Genomic DNA, 9,283 nt, shown 5'->3' on the forward strand with positions numbered 1-9,283 from the left:
CGAAAGAAAGGCAAAGAAAAGGAGCAAGAAACAGAGAAGAACATTGACCAGGGAAACCTCCTGTGGTCACAGGGAAGATCAGAACACCAACTCAGACAAGGACAAAATACCCACAGAGGAAATCTCAGAGACTGAATTGTGAATGGGTCTCAAGCCTAAAGAGGCTTCTTGGTAGTGCGCATAAGAGAGTGTAAAAAGGCAAATAAGAGAGGTACGAGAAACAATGAGAAAACAAATGACAGCTATGCAAGAGAGAGTCAACAGCATGGAAAAGAAAGCGATTCCTGAAAAAATACAATTAGCAAAATGCAAGGAAATGCACTGAAGAAATCAATCCCTTAAAAAACACAATAGCCCAAATGTCCAAAAAAAAAAAAAAAAAAAAAAAACCAAACCCACAGTGAAGAAAGCAACACCATGAAAAGAAGAATTAATCTAATGGTAAAGGAGAAAAAAAAGTTAACTGAAGAAAATCACACATTAAGCTAGAATGGGGCAAATGGAAGCTAATGCTTTGTTGAGATGTTAAGAATCAGTTAAACAAACTACAAAGGATGAACCAAATGGAAGAAAATTTAAAATACCTCCCGGCAAAAACAGCCAACCTGGAAAATAGATACAGAAGACATAATTGAAAAATTATAGGTCTACCTCAAGGCAATGACCAAAAGACGAGCCTAAATAGCATTTTCCCAAATATTATCAAGGAGAACGGCCCTGATATACTGGAACCAGATAGAGAAGTGGTCCCTGAAAGACTCCATTAATCACCTTCAGAAAGGGAAAATAAAAATCTATTACTGGAGAAAAAAGGAAAAGAAATAATTGTTAGCCTTATCTCAATGCTACATATTTATTACAGTGTTACAGAATTACTGTGGTGTGCATAAAATTACCACAAAGCGTTAGGCATCTTTTCAATAAACAGAAAACTTAAAAACAAATGTTATTTATTGTGTATCCACTCAACCCCTCGTTTGCTTAAGAATTCATCTCCTGCAGTATGTACGACACTGAAAAGTACAAGATTTGCATCTCTTCGAATTTTTTTATGGTATAATGTTTAACATTGAAAGCATTTGTTCATTTTAACATAATTATCGATTACGTAATATTAGTCTAAGCTTAATTTTTGACCATACTGGTTTTCTGTTATCCCAGGAATTTGTAGCAAGCAAGAAGTTGTTTCCAAAGTAAATTAAGTTTTGTGATTGATCAAATACTGGATGACTGAGTGACACAATTTCTGATACTTCATTGTTTAGTCTGTTTTCATGATATGTTTTTCTATTTGTTTAACCACTATCAAATCGCTTTGGTGACTGCTGTTCATAATGCAGTTGGAAACCTGGAGGTATTTCCCCACTTTATTCCTCGCCTTTTTCATGATTTTCGTTGCTAATTTTTGTTTTTTTCCAAATGAGTTTTCATCTTAACTCATCAAGTTCTGGAAAGCATCAGTTTGGTAGTCTGATTGGTAGAACACTGAAGTGCGAAATCAATTTGGGTTCTGTTGCACTATTCACCAGATAGTAACACTGTCCTTGGGTTTTTAGGAGAATTTGGCAAATGTGTCTCTACAAGTACTGTGCATGCTTTATTAGATGGAGGAGGCAACTCCTGGGGCAGTGGATAGCCTGGAGTCAGGAGCACTCCTCTTCCAGGGGGCAGATCCAGCTCAGACACGGACTAGCACACTGACCCTGGTCACGTGACCTGTGCCTCAGCTGCCTCACCTGTCAAATGGGCTAGACATGGACATGACAAGCTCTCCAGTATCTTCACCAAGAAACCACTGATGGGGCCAAAAAGCATCATGGAAATGACGGATCAGCACCCCAAGAGAGGGACAGCTCTGAAAGGGATCCTGCCCTGTTCCTCACTGTCAGGGGCCTGGGAGGCTCTCCCTCCTCTGCTCTGACCTCTGACCTCTCTGGCCTCCTTTAAGTACCAAACAAGATCCCACCTTCCACAGGAAGCCTTGCCTAAGTTCTCTTAATTCTAGTGTCTTCCCTCGGTTACTTATTTCCGACTCAACAGGCAGGCAGACTGCTCTGTAGGTATCTCTTTGCATACTGTCTTCCCTGTTAGACTGGGAGCCCCCTGAGATCAGGGACTGTCTTTTTGCTCTTTGTGTATCCTCACCCTTCCGCCAGGACCGAGTACCTAGTAGGTGTTTAATAAATGTTTCCTGCTCGATTAGCAAGTACTCAAAGTCACCCCAGAACCGCCAGCTTTGGAACGCCCGCTGACAGTAACGATATGGAATGTCAGGCAGGAATGCCCAGGCCATACTAAGGAGCCAAAGCAAAGGGGGCTGTTGACCTGGGTCCCATGGTGTAGTGGTTATCACGTCTGGTTGGTGTCCAGTAGGTCCTGGGTTCGATTCCCAGTGGGACCAAGGTTACATTTTTTTTTTCCCCTGTTCCTAGTCGGATTAGAGTCGATAGCAAACACTTATACACATTTTCTACAAAGAATTTTTTTCGTCAGCTAATCAATCCCCTGTTTTTCAGACATTCTTTCATTGGTTTCTCGAAAAGTTCTCCAATTGCATGGAATCAAAACCAACTCTTCTATCGGCAAATGATATGAACAATTTCCAGAAGAAATTAAAACCATTTCCAGTCATAGGGAAAAAGGCTCTACATCACTATTGATTAGAGAAATGCAGATTACGCCAGCCCTAAGGTAACACTCCACACCTCACAGAGTGGCTGAGATGACAGACAACACTTCACCATAAATGTGGCAGGGGATGCCGGGACTCTGACACATAATGCTTTGTTGGTGGAGTTGTCAATTGATCCAATCATTCTGGAGAGAATTATGCTGAAGGGCTATCAAAATGGGCAGACCCTTTCATCCAGCTGTGCTCCTGCTGGGTCTGGGTCCCCAAGAGATCATGCAGGAGGGAAAAGCACACCCATGTGCAAAAAATGTTTGTAGTTGCCCTTTTTGACATGACAAAGAATTGGAAAATGAGTAGATGCTCGTCAATCAGGCAATGGCTGTACAAGTTGTAGGACCTGAAAGTAATGGAATATTATTGTTCTACAAAAAAATGATGAATAAGCTCATTTTGGAAAGGCCTGGAAAGAGGTACATGAATTGATGACCAGTAGCACAGCAGACCAGTGGGGCAGCCCCCAGTTCAAGCCCAGAAGGGAAATTCTGGGAAAGCAGGCTGTTTCCTGGAAAGAGCAAGAACACTAACCCCTGCTGTGAGCAAAACACTAAACACAAACACACCTGTGCTCAAGACTATGGCTCTGAACCACACAGGAAGCTTAGGCCAGCAACCCCTTTACCCCAAGAGCAGAGTTGGACCAAAAAAGTACAAAAAGGAGAAATGCCGAAAGAAAGGCAAAGAAAAGGAGCAAGAAACAGAGAAGAACATTGACCAGGGAAACCTCCTGTGGTCACAGGGAAGATCAGAACACCAACTCAGACAAGGACAAAATACCCACAGAGGAAATCTCAGAGACTGAATTGTGAATGGGTCTCAAGCCTAAAGAGGCTTCTTGAAAGTGGTCATAAAAGACTGTAAAAATGGAAAATAAGACAGGTGGGAAAAATGGGAAAACACATGAGAGCTATGCAGCAGAGAGTCCACAGCATGGAAAGAGAAGGCCAATCCTGAGAAAGTAAAATCAGCCAAATGCAAAGAAATCCACTGAAGCAACCAATCGCTTAAAAAACAAAACAATTGGCCAAATCCAAAAAGGAAACCAGCACCTTGGACAGTAGCATTAATCACATCCTGAAGGACACACTAACTAAACAAAATCACACATTCAAAAGTGAAAAGGGAAAATGGACCCAAATGACTATGAGACATCAAGAACCAGACCAAGTGTAAAGAAGGAAAAAAATGGAAGAAAGTGAAAAATACCTCATTAGAGAAAAAGCCAACCTAGAAAATAGACCCAGGAGTGGCAATTTCAAAATTATTTGTCTACCTGAAGGCAAAGGACAAAAAAACAAAAACAAAAACCGTGGATAGCATTGTTGTGGAGATAATCAAGGACAATTGCCCAGAAATATTGAAACCAGAGGCCTAAACAGTCACTGAAAAAAAAATCCATTGATCACCTCCAGAAAGAGAAAAATAGAGAAAGTATTACTAAAAAAAAAACAAAAAAAAAAAAAAAAAAAAAAAAAAAACCAAACCCACAGTGAAGAAAGCAACACCATGAAAAGAAGAATTAATCTAATGGTAAAGGAGAAAAAAAAGTTAACTGAAGAAAATCACACATTAAGCTAGAATGGGGCAAATGGAAGCTAATGCTTTGTTGGTGGAGTTGTCAATTGATCCAATCATTCTGGAGAGAATTATGCTGAAGGGCTATCAAAATGGGCAGACCCTTTCATCCAGCTGTGCTCCTGCTGGGTCTGGGTCCCCAAGAGATCATGCAGGAGGGAAAAGCACACCCATGTGCAAAAAATGTTTGTAGTTGCCCTTTTTGACATGACAAAGAATTGGAAAATGAGTAGATGCCCATCCACTAGGATACGGCTGAATAAGTTTTGCGATATGAAATTAATGCAATATTGGGGTTTATAAAACATTGTGAAGAAGCTGATAATAGAAAGCCCTGGCAAGGTTTACACAAACTAATGCTCAGGAGCACAGCACTTCAGTGGGGCTGGCTCCAGCTCAAGCCCCGGAGGCAAATTCTGGGAGTCCAGTCTGTTTCCTAGAAAGAGGAAGGAACGCTACCCCGTGCTGTGAGCAAAACACTAAACACAAACACACCTGTGCTCAAGACTATGGCTCTGAACCACACAGGAAGCTTAGGCCAGCAACCCCTTTACCCCAAGAGCAGAGTTGGACCAAAAAAGTACAAAAAGGAGAAATGCCGAAAGAAAGGCAAAGAAAAGGAGCAAGAAACAGAGAAGAACATTGACCAGGGAAACCTCCTGTGGTCACAGGGAAGATCAGAACACCAACTCAGACAAGGACAAAATACCCACAGAGGAAATCTCAGAGACTGAATTGTGAATGGGTCTCAAGCCTAAAGAGGCTTCTTGGTAGTGCGCATAAGAGAGTGTAAAAAGGCAAATAAGAGAGGTACGAGAAACAATGAGAAAACAAATGACAGCTATGCAAGAGAGAGTCAACAGCATGGAAAAGAAAGCGATTCCTGAAAAAATACAATTAGCAAAATGCAAGGAAATGCACTGAAGAAATCAATCCCTTAAAAAACACAATAGCCCAAATGTCCAAAAAAAAAAAACAAAAACAAAAACCGTGGATAGCATTGTTGTGGAGATAATCAAGGACAATTGCCCAGAAATATTGAAACCAGAGGCCTAAACAGTCACTGAAAAAAAAATCCATTGATCACCTCCAGAAAGAGAAAAATAGAGAAAGTATTACTAAAAAAAAAAACAAAAAACAAAAAAAAAAAAAAAAAAAAACCAAACCCACAGTGAAGAAAGCAACACCATGAAAAGAAGAATTAATCTAATGGTAAAGGAGAAAAAAAAGTTAACTGAAGAAAATCACACATTAAGCTAGAATGGGGCAAATGGAAGCTAATGCTTTGTTGAGATGTTAAGAATCAGTTAAACAAACTACAAAGGATGAACCAAATGGAAGAAAATTTAAAATACCTCCCGGCAAAAACAGCCAACCTGGAAAATAGATACAGAAGACATAATTGAAAAATTATAGGTCTACCTCAAGGCAATGACCAAAAGACGAGCCTAAATAGCATTTTCCCAAATATTATCAAGGAGAACGGCCCTGATATACTGGAACCAGATAGAGAAGTGGTCCCTGAAAGACTCCATTAATCACCTTCAGAAAGGGAAAATAAAAATCTATTACTGGAGAAAAAAGGAAAAGAAATAATTGTTAGCCTTATCTCAATGCTACATATTTATTACAGTGTTACAGAATTACTGTGGTGTGCATAAAATTACCACAAAGCGTTAGGCATCTTTTCAATAAACAGAAAACTTTTTAAAAAAGTCATCTATTTCCTTTTTTGTAGTCACCTCAATCCCTGCTTTGCTTAAGAATTTATCTCCTCTGCAACCTAAAACGGTGACAACTTCATGATTCGGGTCTCTTCTAATTTTTGATGGTATAATCCTTAACATTCAGGTCATGTATCCATTTTGAATTAATTGTGCCATATGTTATACCATATTAGCCTACACTACCAGACTGCTTTTCTGGTTTTCCCAGCAATTTCTATAAAATAGCAAGTTGTTATTGAAATAAAGTGAGTTTGTTGATTTATCAACTCCTGGGCACTGAATTTCACTATTTCACAATTGTCCTTGCTCCGTCTCTTTTAATGATCTGTTTTTTTTTTTTTCTGTTTTGTAACCAATATCAAATGGTTTTGGTGACTGCTATTCATTAAGTAGTTTGAAAAGTGGAGATACTTGCCCAACTTTATTCCTCCCCCTTTTTCATTATTGCCTTTGCTAGCTTTTGTTCTTCCCAATGAATTTTCATGTACATTTATCAAGTTCTGGAAGCACTATTTCACAATTTAATTGGTAAAGCATGTACATGTGATAGCATTGTTGTGGAGATAATCAAGGACAATTGCCCAGAAATATTGAAACCAGAGGCCTAAACAGTCACTGAAAAAAAAATCCATTGATCACCTCCAGAAAGAGAAAAATAGAGAAAGTATTACTAAAAAAAAAAACAAAAACAAAAACCGTGGATAGCATTGTTGTGGAGATAATCAAGGACAATTGCCCAGAAATATTGAAACCAGAGGCCTAAACAGTCACTGAAAAAAAAATCCATTGATCACCTCCAGAAAGAGAAAAATAGAGAAAGTATTACTAAAAAAAAAAACAAAAAAAAAAACGAAAAAGAAATAAATTTCAACCTTGTTTTCATGCTACATATATATTAGGTTTAAAACACCATTGTGGTATGTATAAAATTATCACAAACAGTTAAGTTAATTTTCATTAAACAAACAGAAAACTTTTTAAAAAAGTCATCTATTTCCTTTTTTGTAGTCACCTCAATCCCTGCTTTGCTTAAGAATTTATCTCCTGCAGTATGTACGACACTGAAAAGTACAAGATTTGCATCTCTTCGAATTTTTTTATGGTATAATGTTTAACATTGAAAGCATTTGTTCATTTTAACATAATTATCGATTACGTAATATTAGTCTAAGCTTAATTTTTGACCATACTGGTTTTCTGTTATCCCAGGAATTTGTAGCAAGCAAGAAGTTGTTTCCAAAGTAAATTAAGTTTTGTGATTGATCAAATACTGGATGACTGAGTGACACAATTTCTGATACTTCATTGTTTAGTCTGTTTTCATGATATGTTTTTCTATTTGTTTAACCACTATCAAATCGCTTTGGTGACTGCTGTTCATAATGCAGTTGGAAACCTGGAGGTATTTCCCCACTTTATTCCTCTCCTTTTTCATGATTTTCGTTGCTAATTTTTGATTTTTTCCAAATGAGTTTTCATCTTAACTCATCAAGTTCTGGAAAGCATCAGTTTGGTAGTCTGATTGGTAGAACACTGAAGTGCGAAATCAATTTGGGTTCTGTTGCACTATTCACCAGATAGTAACACTGTCCTTGGGTTTTTAGGAGAATTTGGCAAATGTGTCTCTACAAGTACTGTGCATGCTTTATTAGACTGAGGAGGCCCCTCCTGGGGCAGTGGATAGCCTGGAGTCAGGAGCACTCCTCTTCCAGAGAGCACATCCAGCTCCGACACTTACTAGCACACTGCCTCTGGTCAAGTGACCTGACCCTGCATGCCTCAGCTTCCACATCTGTCAAATGGACTAGACATGGACATGACAAACACTCCATTATCTTCACCAAGAAACAACTGATGGGGTCAAAAAGCATCATGGAAATGACGGATCAGCTCTGACAAAGAGCGGACAGTTCTGAAAGGGATCCTGCCTTGTTCCTAGCTGTCAGTAGTCTGGGAAGCTCTCCCTCTTCTGCTCTGACCTCTGTCCTCTCTGGCCTCCTTTAAGCACCAAACAAGATCCCACCTTCCACAGGAAGCCTTCCCTAAGTTCTCTTAATTCTAGTGTCTTCCTTCTGTTAATTACTTCCGACTCAACAGGCAGATTGCTTTGTATATGTCTCTTTGCATACTGTCTTCCCTGTTAGACTATGAGCCCACTGAGATCAGGGACTATCTTTTTGCTCTTTGTGTAACCTCAGCCTTCCGCAAGGACCGAGTACCTAGTAGGTGTTTAATAAATGTTTCCTGCTCGATTAGCAAGTACTCAAAGTCACCCCAGAACCGCCAGCTTTGGAACGCCCGCTGACAGTAACGATATGGAATGTCAGGCAGGAATGCCCAGGCCATACTAAGGAGCCAAAGCAAAGGGGGCTGTTGACCTGGGTCCCATGGTGTAGTGGTTATCACGACTGGTTGGTGTCCAGTAGGTCCTGGGTTCAATTCCCAGTGGGACCAAGGTTACATTTTTTTTTTCCCCTGTTCCTAGTCGGATTAGAGTCGATAGCAAACACTTATACACATTTTCTACAAAGAATTTTTTTCGTCAGCTAATCAATCCCCTGTTTTTCAGACATTCTTTCATTGGTTTCTCGAAAAGTTCTCCAATTGCATGGAATCAAAACCAACTCTTCTATCGGCAAATGATATGAACAATTTCCAGAAGAAATTAAAACCATTTCCAGTCATAGGGAAAAAGGCTCTACATCACTATTGATTAGAGAAATAAAGATTAAGCCAACTCTCAGGCACCAATACACACCTCTCAAATGGGCTAATACGACAGGAAAACATTTTTAAAAGTGGCAGGGAAGGTGGGGAACCTGGAACGCGAATGCATTGTTGGTTTACTTGTCTAAGTCATGCAACCATCCTAGAGGGCAATTGGGAACTATGCACAAAGGGCTATGAAACTCTTTAATCCAGCAGTGCTGTTACTGGGTCTGCATCCCAAGGAAATCATAGAGGACGGAAAAGCACACCCATGTGCAAAAAATGTTTGTAGTTGCCCTTTTTGACATGACAAAGAATTGGAAAATGAGTAGATGCCCATCCACTAGGATACGGCTGAATAAGTTTTGCGATATGAAATTAATGCAATATTGGGGTTTATAAAACATTGTGAAGAAGCTGATAATAGAAAGCCCTGGCAAGGTTTACACAAACTAATGCTCAGGAGCACAGCACTTCAGTGGGGCTGGCTCCAGCTCAAGCCCCGGAGGCAAATTCTGGGAGTCCAGTCTGTTTCCTAGAAAGAGGAAGGAACGCTACCCCGTGCTGTGAGCAAAACACTAAA

General features: G+C 39.7%; 2 non-coding genes across 2 annotated transcripts; both read left to right on the forward strand.

Annotated features, from left to right (window-relative positions):
* Positions 1-2,328: 2,328 nt before the first annotated feature.
* Positions 2,329-2,401, forward strand: TRNAT-GGU (transfer RNA threonine (anticodon GGU)). The gene has a single exon. It is a non-coding gene; the product is annotated as a tRNA-Thr (tRNA).
* Positions 2,402-8,372: 5,971 nt separating this feature from the next.
* Positions 8,373-8,445, forward strand: TRNAT-GGU (transfer RNA threonine (anticodon GGU)). The gene has a single exon. It is a non-coding gene; the product is annotated as a tRNA-Thr (tRNA).
* Positions 8,446-9,283: the final 838 nt, after the last annotated feature.

Source organism: Antechinus flavipes, chromosome X (assembly GCF_016432865.1).
Source record: "Antechinus flavipes isolate AdamAnt ecotype Samford, QLD, Australia chromosome X, AdamAnt_v2, whole genome shotgun sequence".
In the NCBI taxonomy this organism is placed as follows: domain Eukaryota; kingdom Metazoa; phylum Chordata; class Mammalia; order Dasyuromorphia; family Dasyuridae; genus Antechinus; species Antechinus flavipes.